This window comes from Pinus tabuliformis, chromosome 4_1 (assembly GCF_031772625.1).
Source record: "Pinus tabuliformis cultivar Carrire ecotype Pingquan chromosome 4_1, CPIR1, whole genome shotgun sequence".
Taxonomy (NCBI): domain Eukaryota; kingdom Viridiplantae; phylum Streptophyta; class Pinopsida; order Pinales; family Pinaceae; genus Pinus; species Pinus tabuliformis.
This window is the reverse complement of record NC_142303.1, coordinates 297,944,593-297,956,995: the sequence shown is the minus strand read 5'-3', so window position 1 is coordinate 297,956,995 and position 12,403 is coordinate 297,944,593.

Genomic DNA, 12,403 nt, shown 5'->3' with positions numbered 1-12,403 from the left:
GATTGATGTCTTCACAGGGACTTTAAAGGATAACATTCAACATGAGGTTCGTCTTTGGGAACCTGATTCATTGGAGAAGGCATTTAGGTTGGAAAGAAAAATTGAAAGCGGAATTATGGAAAAAGGAATCCTACCACTCACAACTATAAATATGGAAGTGTTTTTGATCCTAGCCTTCCACAACCTACAAGGTTTACACCACTACGATTGGAAGAAGAAAGAGAAAAAGGGCTTTGTTACATTTGTGATAGCAAATACACTAAAGGTCATAAGTGTGCTGAGAAGAAAGTATTTTACATAAATTGTGAAGAGGAGGAAGAAAAGGATCAATAAACATCAAAAGAAGAGGATATATATACTAGGAACCAACCACAAGAAAAGAAGAAATGAATCCGATCATATCTTGTAAAGCATTTCTGAGAATTACCACTCCTCAAACTCTCAAGATAGAAGGACATATCAAGAAGAAAAAGGTTGAAGAAGTGAGATAAAATCGAGCATCAAGAATTGAATCTGGCCATATATTGTAATGCATTGGTAGGAATTACCAGTCAAACTATGAAGATAGAAGGACATATTAAGAAGAAAAGGGTAATAGTGTTGATTGATTCGGGTAGTACCCATAATTTTATTCATTGTAAGATAGCGAAGGAATTGAATTGCTTCTTATATCTAGCACCAAAGTGTCAAGTGATGGTGGAAAAATGGAAGAACCATAAATTGCTCTGTAAAGTGCCATAATATCAAGCTATGCATGGGAGAATATGTTTTGAATAGTCCCATTCTTTCCATTCCAATGGGTGGTGCTGATGATGTAGTAGGAGTCCAATGGCTACAAATTTTGGGTATGATAACTTTTAATTTTCAAGAACTTTTCTTGAATTTTTTTTCAAAAGGAAAGGAAGTTGAATTAAATTGTATCGTAGAGAAAGTAGGAAAGATAATCAGCTCTAATGGCAGTACACAACTTGTAAAGGAAGAAAAACGTGGCGTAATTGCACAATTATGTTCGCTATAGGTTCCCATGTCGAAATCATCTATTTCTCAAGATCTCCAAAATGTCTTGGACAATCATTCCAAGGTATTTAAGACTCCCAAAGGCTTCCCACCTATTTGTGATCATGATCATGCTATTCATTTTCCAAGAAGTGTTCCTCCAAACATCAGGCCTTGCAGATATCTCTTTGCACAAAAGAGTGAAATTGAACATATGGTTGTAGAAATGATAGAGACTGGTATAATTCAACCTAGTCAAAGTTCTTTCTCTACTCTAGTAGTATTGGTGCACAAGAAGGATGGATTATGGCTTATGTGTTTCGATTATAGAGAGCTCAACAAGTTCACTATTAAAGATAAATTGCCCATTACTCTCATTGATGAATTATTGGATGAATTGCGTGGAGAAATTTGCTTCAGCAAGTTGGACCTTCATGCAAGATATCATCAAATCGGAATGAAGACTGAAGACATTCTAAAAAAAACATTTAGAACTCACGAGGGTCATTATGGATTTTTGGTCATGCCTTTTGGCCTTACCAATGCACCTTCTACATTCCAAGGTTAGATGAATTCAATTTTCAAACCCTTAGAAAATTTTTGTTAGTATTTTTTGATGATATACTAATCTATAGCAAGTCTTGGAAGGATCATGTTCAACATGTTGATAGAGTGCTTAGACTATTGGACGAGAAACAATTATATGCAAAAAAATCCAAATGTTTCTTTGGAGTACAAGAGGTGGAATACTTGGATCATATTGTATATCATGAAGGTGTTAAGGTAGACCCTCAACAACAACAAGTTGTCCAACACTTAAAGGATAACCTCACTTTGGAACATAATCGAATGAAACAACAGGTAAATCAACATCACAGCGAAAGAAGTTTTGATATAGGTGACTGGGTATTTTTATGAATACAACCATACAAACAAATGTCCCTCAAGCAAGCTAAGAAGGATAATAAATTATCACCAAATTACTATGGTCTTTACAAGGCGTTGCAAAATATTGGTACTATGGCATACAAATTGGAGCTTCCTGTATCTTCCCGAGTGCCCCCAGTTTTCCATGTTTCATGCTTAAATAAGTTTATAAGTGATAAGCTCCTAGTTCAAACAATATTGTCAAAACTTGACGAGGAAGGAAAAATCATATTGGAACCTGAAGCAGTCATGAAAAGAAGAACCCGATAGCTACGAAATTGATCAATTTCAAAGTATATCATCAAGTGGAAGAACTTACCCGCTAAAGATTCCACATGGGAGGACTAGAATTTTATACAGAAGTATCCAAAACTACTTAAGCGTTGATGACAACACTTTTTGAAGGAGAGGGGCATGTTAGGTCCCTATAATACTAGTGTAACCCCTTATTGTTATTAGTGAAACCACCTTATTATATTGTTGTGTCCATGTAGTCCCCATATTGTTATTATTGTGCCCCATAGAGCCCCATTATTTTTATTGTTGTGGCCTTACATTATTATTGTTATGTTGGCTTTGATTACATTATGACCCCTTAGACTCCTATATATAGAAAGGAGGTCTTGTCATTTGTATCATCCAAGAATTTTTTATTTGTGTAATGTAAATGAGGTTTCCCCCTCAAACAGGCTGATTTCTAAGGAGGTGATTTATCTTTTCTATCTTTTCATGAGCTGGTTTCATAACAAATATGCTTAACGAATTCAATGGCCTCATTGATAGGGATATTAGTGTAGAGGGAGACCACATCGAAACTCATAAGAATGTCATCATGATCAAGTTTAATACCCTTTAACTCATTAACAAACGATGAGGAATCCTTGACAAAGGATTCTATAAGGATTACAAGGGGTTATAACTTCTAGGCTAAATGCTTAACAAGAGGATAGGTTGGCCCTCCAATAGTGTTGATAATGGTTCTCAGGGGATCCCCTTCCTATGAATCTTTGGAAGGCCTTAGATCTCGGGCATAAGAGGGATACTCTCAATAATATTATGACTAAAAGAGCTAAAAATGCTATTGGATTTAATAGCAAGAGCCACACTTTTGGATATCTTCTTCAAAGGATCCTTCCTAAGATTCCTATAACTACCACTGTTACAAAGGTGGTCCAACATCTTTCTTCGATAATCCTCTTAATCTAAAATAACCACAACACCAACCTTGTTAGCTTTGAGAAGAACACTGTCCTTATTATTGTTTAACGACTTGAGAGTGTCAAACTCAAGTTTATTGCTGTTGTTCTTGGGGGGTTTTTTCCTTTCTAAGGATAACAACATAATCATGTTTGATAATAACCTTAGTGACGTTCGGTATGTCTCTAATCCCATATTCAATGTCACAAATGATCTCATTAATCGATATCTTTCTAGGAGCAAGGGAAAAATTTAATCCTTTCTCCATAAGACTATAAAACGGGGGTTCAAAAGAAAAACTAGAAAGATTAACAACTCTATTACTAAAAGATGTGATAGAATTCACATTATTATTACCATCAATATTATTTGAAAATAAAATTTTATTATTGACCATATTATTATTATTATTATTATTAGTATAAAGTGCCATATTATTATTATTATTATTATTATTATTATAAAGCTTCTTCTTAATAATGTTATTCATATTAAAAGTAACATCGTTGTTGTTGTTGTTATTATTATTATTATCATTATTAAATCCAACATTATTACTATTATTATAAACATTGTTTATGTTATTAGATATAATGTCATAATTGTAATTATCAGTGTTATAATTAAAAACATTAAAAGACAAAACCGAACCATCAACACAAGAATCAAATTTTAACGAGCAACTGTCTAATGAAAGAATAAAGGGAGAAAATCAATAGGGGCAATATCTGCGGATCGAAGGGTCGCGGAGGCTGAGACTGCCAATGTCTTAGATCGAAGGGTCACAGAGGATGATACTTCCAATAAATGGTTTGAAGGAATAGCGACCAGTGACAAGTAGAATGAAGGGAACGGGGAGAGAAGGTTAACGGAGGAAGAGGGCAACGTATAACTTGAAACAGGATTTGGGGAGGAGCTAGCATGGTTATCAGGTTGGTTAATGGACAAAGGAGGATGACTGGCAACAAGTGATGAAGAGCTGAAGGGAAGCAAGAGCGAAGAATTCAGCAAACAAACAGAAATCGAACAGAGAGGGCATGGAACTTGATGGCAGTGAATACCAGAACCTGCAAAATCTAAACCAACAAGGGTCGCACAAGATTATTTAACAAGGGAATCAAAAACACTGGGTAAAGAAAGATGTTCAAGAAGAACTGGGGAGAGGGGAGGAACCAGGAGCACGGTAGTAGCAGAATAAATCAAGCTACTACAATGTCAATGGAGTCAGCTCTAGGCTTGTATGGTAAGATGATAGAAAGAGAAAACTTGATTCACCATTATGACACTTGAGGCAAGAAGAAGACCGAGGAACACTTTCAACCCAAGACCGGAGAGCAAAGCCTTCATTATTTGTAATTTTTCACTTGGAAGAACCACCCAATAAATAAAAGAAACTATCATGTGAAAGGGATTTTTCCGATAGCTTGATGAACTTCTTATAATGTTTCTCTTTCCAAATATATTCCATGCGAAGGAATTTTAATGTTGAGAAGGCCTTGATCCTTGAAGAAAGGGTTGCAGATGTCTCATGCGAAAGTTCCAAATGTAGCGAGAAAAAATTACAAGAAAGAATATCGAGAACTTTCTTAATCATGCCAATCTCAAAATGAACCAGAGTCATACTTGCATTTAAAAATATGTTGGTTCTTAGAGTTATTAAGGGGATGCTTAATCAGAGTGAAAGAAAGAACAAGGGATGAATATCTACATTGCTTTAGAAACGACAGATCTGATTTCATCTTGGAAACCCTTAAGCGTGCCCACTCAAAATGATGAAATTTCATTACAGTGGCCCTTCAATGTAGGGTAGTAATTTCTAAATTTAGGTTTCTGTGATCAATATTTGATAATTGAGAAAAAAAATCTGTAATAATCACATAAGAGAAGTTTCGACCATGTGTTTCGAACCATCCAATGTGGTTCATCGTCAGAACAAAAAGGAGAATTATCATGACACCAAATTAAATAGAGAGCAATGTAGAGACCTTTTTTTATTTTTAACAGTTATAATAAGCAACTAATTTATGAAAATTAATATTTTAATATAAATTTAACATTTATAATAAACAACTAGTTTTTTTTTTAATATATACCATCAATTATTTAAAATTAAATCAAATTTTAAGTTAAGGTTAAATTCAAACAAGGAGTCAGGGCCCTAAAATAAATCAAAATTAATAAAATCAAATATTAAGTTAAGTTCAAGGTCAAACATGGAGATAAGACCCTAAAAAATCAAAATTAATAAAATCAAATATTAATTTAAGTTCAAGGTCAAACATGGAGATAAGACCCTAAAATTTTTCTTGAATAATCAAGGAGAAAATTAAAAATAATCAAAATTACTTGAATAATAAATATATAAATACTATAAATATATTTAAAACGAATTAAGAATAACCACAAATAAAAAATAAGGTATTTTAAACATAAATTAATTAACTAATTAATTAATTAAATAAAATAAAATTGAATAAATAAATAATATAACAAATAAAATCAAGATACAATATAGCATACATATAAAAGTATAAAATTAAAAATAAAGTAAATTAAAATGAGATGAAAAATAAACTCAAATAAGTTAAATAAACAATTATTAAATTACAATAAAATAAATTAAAATTAGTAAGATAGGGCAGGGACCCAACATCTACTAATTTTCCTGCCATCATCTCTATTCAAATTACTAGGCTTTCTTTCAATTCCTAAGTCTTCCTTGAATTTTCGATGATGGAAATGACTAATTATAGCAATGACTTGGGTCTTCTCAATGCATATGTGATGTTTGGTCTTTTCTGCATGTTCTACCAAAGCTGAGGAACGAGTCCTACCATGCTTGATGTCAGCTGCGTGCTCATGTATTATGATTATGGAGTGACATACATATAAAAATCTAAAATTAAAAATAAAGTAAATTAAAATGAAATGAAAATTAAATTCAAACAAGTTAAATAAAAATTTATTAAATTACAATAAAATTAAATTAAATTAGGAAGATAGGGTAAGGACCTAACATCTGATAATTTTCCAACCATCGTCTCTATTCAAATTACTATGCCTTCTTTCAATTTCTAAGGCTTCCCTAAATTTTAGAGGATGGAAATGATTAATTCTAGCCATAACCTGCGCCTCCTCATAATACAGGTAGCCAAAAAATCATCAATGGGTCACCTCCATCACAATGTTCTCCAAGTTAGTGGTTGGACCACATAATGCAATAATTGGTGCTCATCTTATCTCAACAAGATTTTATAATATTCTCTCATACTAGGAGCAAAGAAAAATCCCTAGCAAACTTCATGGAAAATAAAGGGGTGGAAGAATAAACCTAGTGTGAGGATCTGAACTTGGCCTTTCCCTCAATAGTGACTTAGGCCTCCCATTTCAAACATATTTCCAACTAGGACCTCAACCACCCAAATCTAGATGTACCATTGAAATTTGGAACCTATGAAAGATCACATGGCAAACATCAAGCTAGCAATTAAGTTCATGTTCAAGTGGTGGTCATGCACCATGAAGCACCATTAATGGAGGTAAATCATTGTTTTTCAAGAGCGTCAAGGACATTCCATCCCATTTTGACACAAGCTTTGTCTCCAACTCTGGATCACTGGCCTAAAAATTCATTCTCTCCATAAATCCTTCCTGTGGGATGCAAACTCAAACAAGGAAAGAAACACAATTATGCACATAACCACTAGAATCCACCTCATGAGACACACTTGCACTAAGAAAGAATATACGGTCCGTGAGCGTGATATAGTTATTGGAAGAAGTAATTCCAACTACCACATAGTTTTCTTAACTATGAGAAGATGTTCCAGATCTATGTGAGTTACGGGGTGTTTCTTGAGAAGTAATTTCATGGGCTTCACATAGCTAGAAACAATCATCTCCACCCCGTCATTACTGAAGGTGACTCCGTAATCATAATACAAACAACCCAAAAACTCATCAATGGATCACAATTGCTTCTCATCTTCTCTTAACAAGATTTTATAACATTCTCTCATACTAGGAGTAAAGTAAACTCCCTAGCACACTTCGTGGCAAATAAATGAGTGGAAGAAGAAACCCAGTGTGAGGATCTGACCTTGGCAGCTACAAAGCAGTGTCACATTAGAGAAATTTTGAGGTCTAAAATGGGCCTCAAACCAAAAATGTACAACCAAAATAAACTTTATAAGAACCAATAGGATTTAAGATGGTGATGTCAACCATGGGAGATGATTAACCATTTTTGTAGTAAAAAAGTAAAAAGATTAAAAAATAAAAAAATAAAAAAACTACTTTTCCAACTTATCTCCGTACAAATTTACTCAAGATTCGAGCGGGAGCACTCTTTGGATGCATAATTTAATTCCTCGTCCAAGGAGTACCCATGTTTCATACTTTCAATGGACCTGGCTACATGAACAATGAGAAGTACATGAAAAAAACGTGATCGCAATCACATTTTTTCATGTATTTATCATTTTTCATGTAGCAGGGTCCATCAAAAGTGAGAAACATGGATACTCCTTAGATGAGGAATTAAATTCTGCATCCAACAAGTGCTCCTGCTAGAAATTTGAGTAAAATCTTAGGGAGATAAGTTGAAAATACGAGTTGAAAAAATAGTTTTTTGTTTTTTTCCCTATAAACTTTGATGCTGTAATCTAATATTATTTTATTATTTCCACTATTATTTTATATTATTCCTTAGGAGGTCCATTTATACCTAATTTTTTTCTAATGTGTGCCAAAGTGCATTCTTTGCTGTAGATTTGGCTTTATGGAATAATTTTTTTGGGTCAGGTAGCTGACAGAAAAAGAATGCACAATAGTCATGGATCACCAAAGGATATTTAAACAGTTCATGAGGAAGTTTCAAAGGGCAGAGGAATAATATGAAATTTTTCCAGCCATAGAACATATGTCTAATGAAGACATGAATCCAAATGTAGATGTGAATCAACCTGAAGAATTTGAAGAAAATAGTGCAATATTGAAATGATTAATGCCATTAATGCCATCTTTCTCAGGTAAAAGTTTTAAACTTTGGGAAATGATAATGGAATGATTACTTGGTTTAGTAGATTTATGGAAATTTGTTCAAGCAACTTCTATAAATTCACATGATAAGAGTAGAGGCGCAATAGCATTGCTGTTATTATATCAAGATTGGATGAAAACAGTTTGTCTAGTATTTTGCATGAATTTGGTGAAAATGCAAATATATTTTGGGATATTCTTGAAACAAAGTACAATATGAAGTGGAGTGAGAAAGCTAAAATTGATGAAGGTGTTGGTATAATGTTATTGTTTTGAAAGTATAATAACCGAAATAGAGAATGAAACTACAATTATTAATGAAGATAATATGTTTGTAGCTAACAATAAAGTAGCATGTGATAGTAAGGAAACTCCCTATGATGCAATATTTAATGATGAATGTGCAACAACTTATGAAGCACTATGTGAATCCTTGGTAACTTTAGTTAAATATGATGATGAAAACTTTTCAAGTGAAGGTTGATTACAAATGCTACAGGAGAAGAAAAATTGTAGATTATTTGTTAAGTGGAAGAGCAACTCTACTTGCAGATCAATAGGATGATCCAGATGAAATTGGGTACAAAGATTTAGTAGAAGAAGAAAAAGTTGGAAAGAACTCAAATGATGTTGATTTAGTATATCTCATGAATGTTTCTCAATGTGCAGATATTACCAACAACCAGGAAGAAACAAAAATTTTTGAAGAAGAAGAAACAAAATTTGAAGATGAATCCTGCAAAAAATTTGCACTAGTAAAATATAGAAATGAAGAATCAATGGATGCTGACATAGAAATTGTAAAAATAGTGGATACATCTGAAGAAGTTCATGACATTATGATGCATTGGGGCCCTAAATAAATCATACATTATTATGAGCTAATGTGGCAACAATCCATTGAATAGGGCATAGATGAATATAATTAAAAAGTGCACCAACCCACTTATGAATGTAGTGAAGAATTTGCAAGAATTGAAGAAAAATTCAGGTCCCAAGAACCCGATGAAGTATTTCAAATAATGAGAAGAATATCATAACCTAGTTGCAACATGCACTTAAAGAAAATCAAACCAAGGAATAAACATTATCACTATTTAACAGCAAGAAAGGTCAAGATGAAGTTGTTAAAGTCAAATTGTAAGCATGGATGAGACTTAGACTAGCATGCATTTTTATTTATGTTATGTATTATAGCAAATCCATTTCTCCTTTGGGGGGGGGGGTGTTAGAATAATGTAGAAATGGAAGAGTCTAGAAATCTGATAGGTTTGTTGTGTTGTCTTCTTAATTTTAAAAGTTGTTATTTTCGTAGTTAGTGATGTTGTATGTTTGTGGTTGTAATTAAGGGGGAGTATTGAAAGAAGTAATTCCAACCACCACATAGTCGTCTTAGCTACCAGGAAATGTTCTAGATCTATGTGAGTTATGAGGTGTTGTTTTAGAGGTCAATTTTTCCAATACAAGTGAGTTACACCTGAGTCAAAGTCTCTATCTTCTAGGTTGTTATGTCCATCGAGTCTAGTTATCCCATCATTATAGAATGGAACACATTGTGATGTATTTTTTGTGAGTAGGGTTAGGCCTGAATTAATAAAAGTTTTCTACTATTGTTTTTTATTTTTTCTAATTAGAGCAAGGCATGGAGGTAGCAGGGGAGGGCGATCACCCCTCCCTCCTTGCCATGGACAAGATGAGGATATTTTTGACCAGGATATTCCACCCCACATTCATCATCTAGTTGCAACAATGGAGGCAAAGGAGCATCATCATTTGGGATATGGGTTTAGGCAGTGAGAAACCTACTAGTACGCCACCTGTGGACCATGGAAGAAGTCAAGGAAGGCATCATTCATAGAATGGGGGACATTAGCACCAATATAAAAATACTTGAATCTCTCTATGAAATCTATCAAGAACAACTGTCATCAAGATTCCTATCGTCCCTAAAACTCTAGAGTCTACCCGTTTAAAGAGGAGCCCAGTTACACTTGAATCTTCTATCCAACAGGACATTCCTCCCAACCCTGGCCCTCGAGTGGCGCAGAAAAATAATGAGGACCTTTCGGAACATGGTGGTTCCCCATCCAACAAGAAGATTGGGCCAAAGGTTGACATCTAGCCTTAGTGTCCCACGTGCATAGCCAAAGCCACCAAAGGTTAATACTCTCATCTATACACAAGCTCATATGGTTGTGTAATTGGATGGGAGTGTCCCCCCTTGTTTCCAAAAGGATACGATGATTCTTTTACCTACTTGGAAATGTTGGAGCAGGAAAAAAAGGTCAAAGCCAAGCAACAACAACCTCAAGAAATTGTAGTTCCAAACAATCAGAATGACCATTTCCCTCATTACGCTATACATTCCTCTTTCTTTCCTCGATTTGCATAGTTATGTTATTTTTTCCAGTCAATCGAAATGACATCATTTTTGTATTGTATATGCTCAAAACTATCTCAAATTTTCACGTCTTTTCTAAGGGATCATTTGTTTTCCTTCTAAGTGAAAATGGTCCCTCTTTAGTGTATTTCAGACTATAATTGGCACTTTGTAGACATTTATTTTTCTAAACACAAACTTCTATAGTTCACCTTAGCTTGTACTTTATGTAAATCATTTTTAGTAATATTAAGTTCTTTGCTTTCTTACAAAAAAAAGTAATTAATAATCATATTGTAGCTTTTCTTTCTCACTTTTTAGATGAAGTGTAACCTCCTCTTATTCTTATTTTTTATACTTTTGATCAAGTGTAACCTCCTTTCTCTTTTTCATACTTTTGATAAGTGTAACATCCTCTTATTTTTCCTTTTCAAACTTTTGAATCTTTTACTTTTTCATAATTTTAGTTTATCCATGCTCACATACACGTGTTAATGTTATAGTATTAAGTGGTCACTTAATAAACCTACCATACAAGTCATTGGGCCTACCATTTGATTTCGGATCCCGATTAAATATTAACCTCCCTTATCATTTCCCTTTAGCATAATTAGATAACACATGTCCTTCTCTGTACCAGGGATAAAAATATGACTATTTGACACAAATACGAGATGGTATGATAGGTGACAACACCATTGATCAAGTTTTGCGTTAGAGGCTTTGTCTTAATCATTTTCTTAGAAAGTCTCATCAAGTTTTGGGCATTGGTCTGGAGAATAGCCCTAAAAAAGTGGCTTAAATCTTATAGTCTCTGGCATAGAACTGGCTAAGAAACACTGTAGTCTCTCCCTTGCAGGAATTGTTGGAGCGAATGTAGGGTTCCAGTCACATGTAGTCCTTGACGTGGGAGCAACTGAGGGTTTAATTCATTGAAAGGCTAGGTTAAGTTAGGGGTTGGGCACATGGAGTGGTAGATTAGCTCCTAGGGGTCTTGTGGCACCTGAGGGAGGTCTGTAAAGTGTTGGTTTGTCAGTTCCACTTCCTTAACTGCACGTAGGGTGTTGAATCATATCATAGTAACTCTTCGTCAGATGTTTACTCCAACATACAAATTAACTTGGGTTAAATGTGGGAGGATGGTGGTTACAAAGGATAGATGGTATGTGCCTTGCATGGAATATTTGGAGAAGATCATCATGGATGAGTTTCACAAAGTACCTTATTTAGGTAATCCTTGTTATCAAAAAGTGATAGCAATTGTCAATAAAATTGTACTTTAGGCTAGGAATGAAAAAGAAAATTATTGATTACATTGTTAGGTTCTTGGAATGTCAACAAGTTGAAGTGGAATGCAGACACCTAGTGGGATTATTGTAGCTAATCTAAATTATTGAATGGAATTGGGAAGCCATATCCATCAAATTCATCATAGGATTGATAAATATATCTAGATAACGTGATGCTACAATGGAGGTAGTGGAAAATTTGAATAAGGAAACTCACTTTATAGTCGTCGATTCCACCTACAAGGCCATTGATATATCCCATATTTTCAAGAAAGATATATTTATATTACATGGTATTCCCAAGAAGATAATTTCAGATCAAGATGCAAAATTCACTTTAAGATTTTGGAAAACATTGTTTGTTGGCTTTGGAACTCGACCAACATTCAACAGAACATATCATCCTCAGACAGATAGACATACTGAGAGATTGAATAAAGTTCTAGAATACATGCTGGGGATGCATGTCATGCATCAACAAAAGAGGTAGGAAGAGTTCCTACACTTGGTTTACTTTTCCTATAAAAATGTGTATCAAGAGTCAATGAATATAAATCCTTTTGAGGCTTTATAT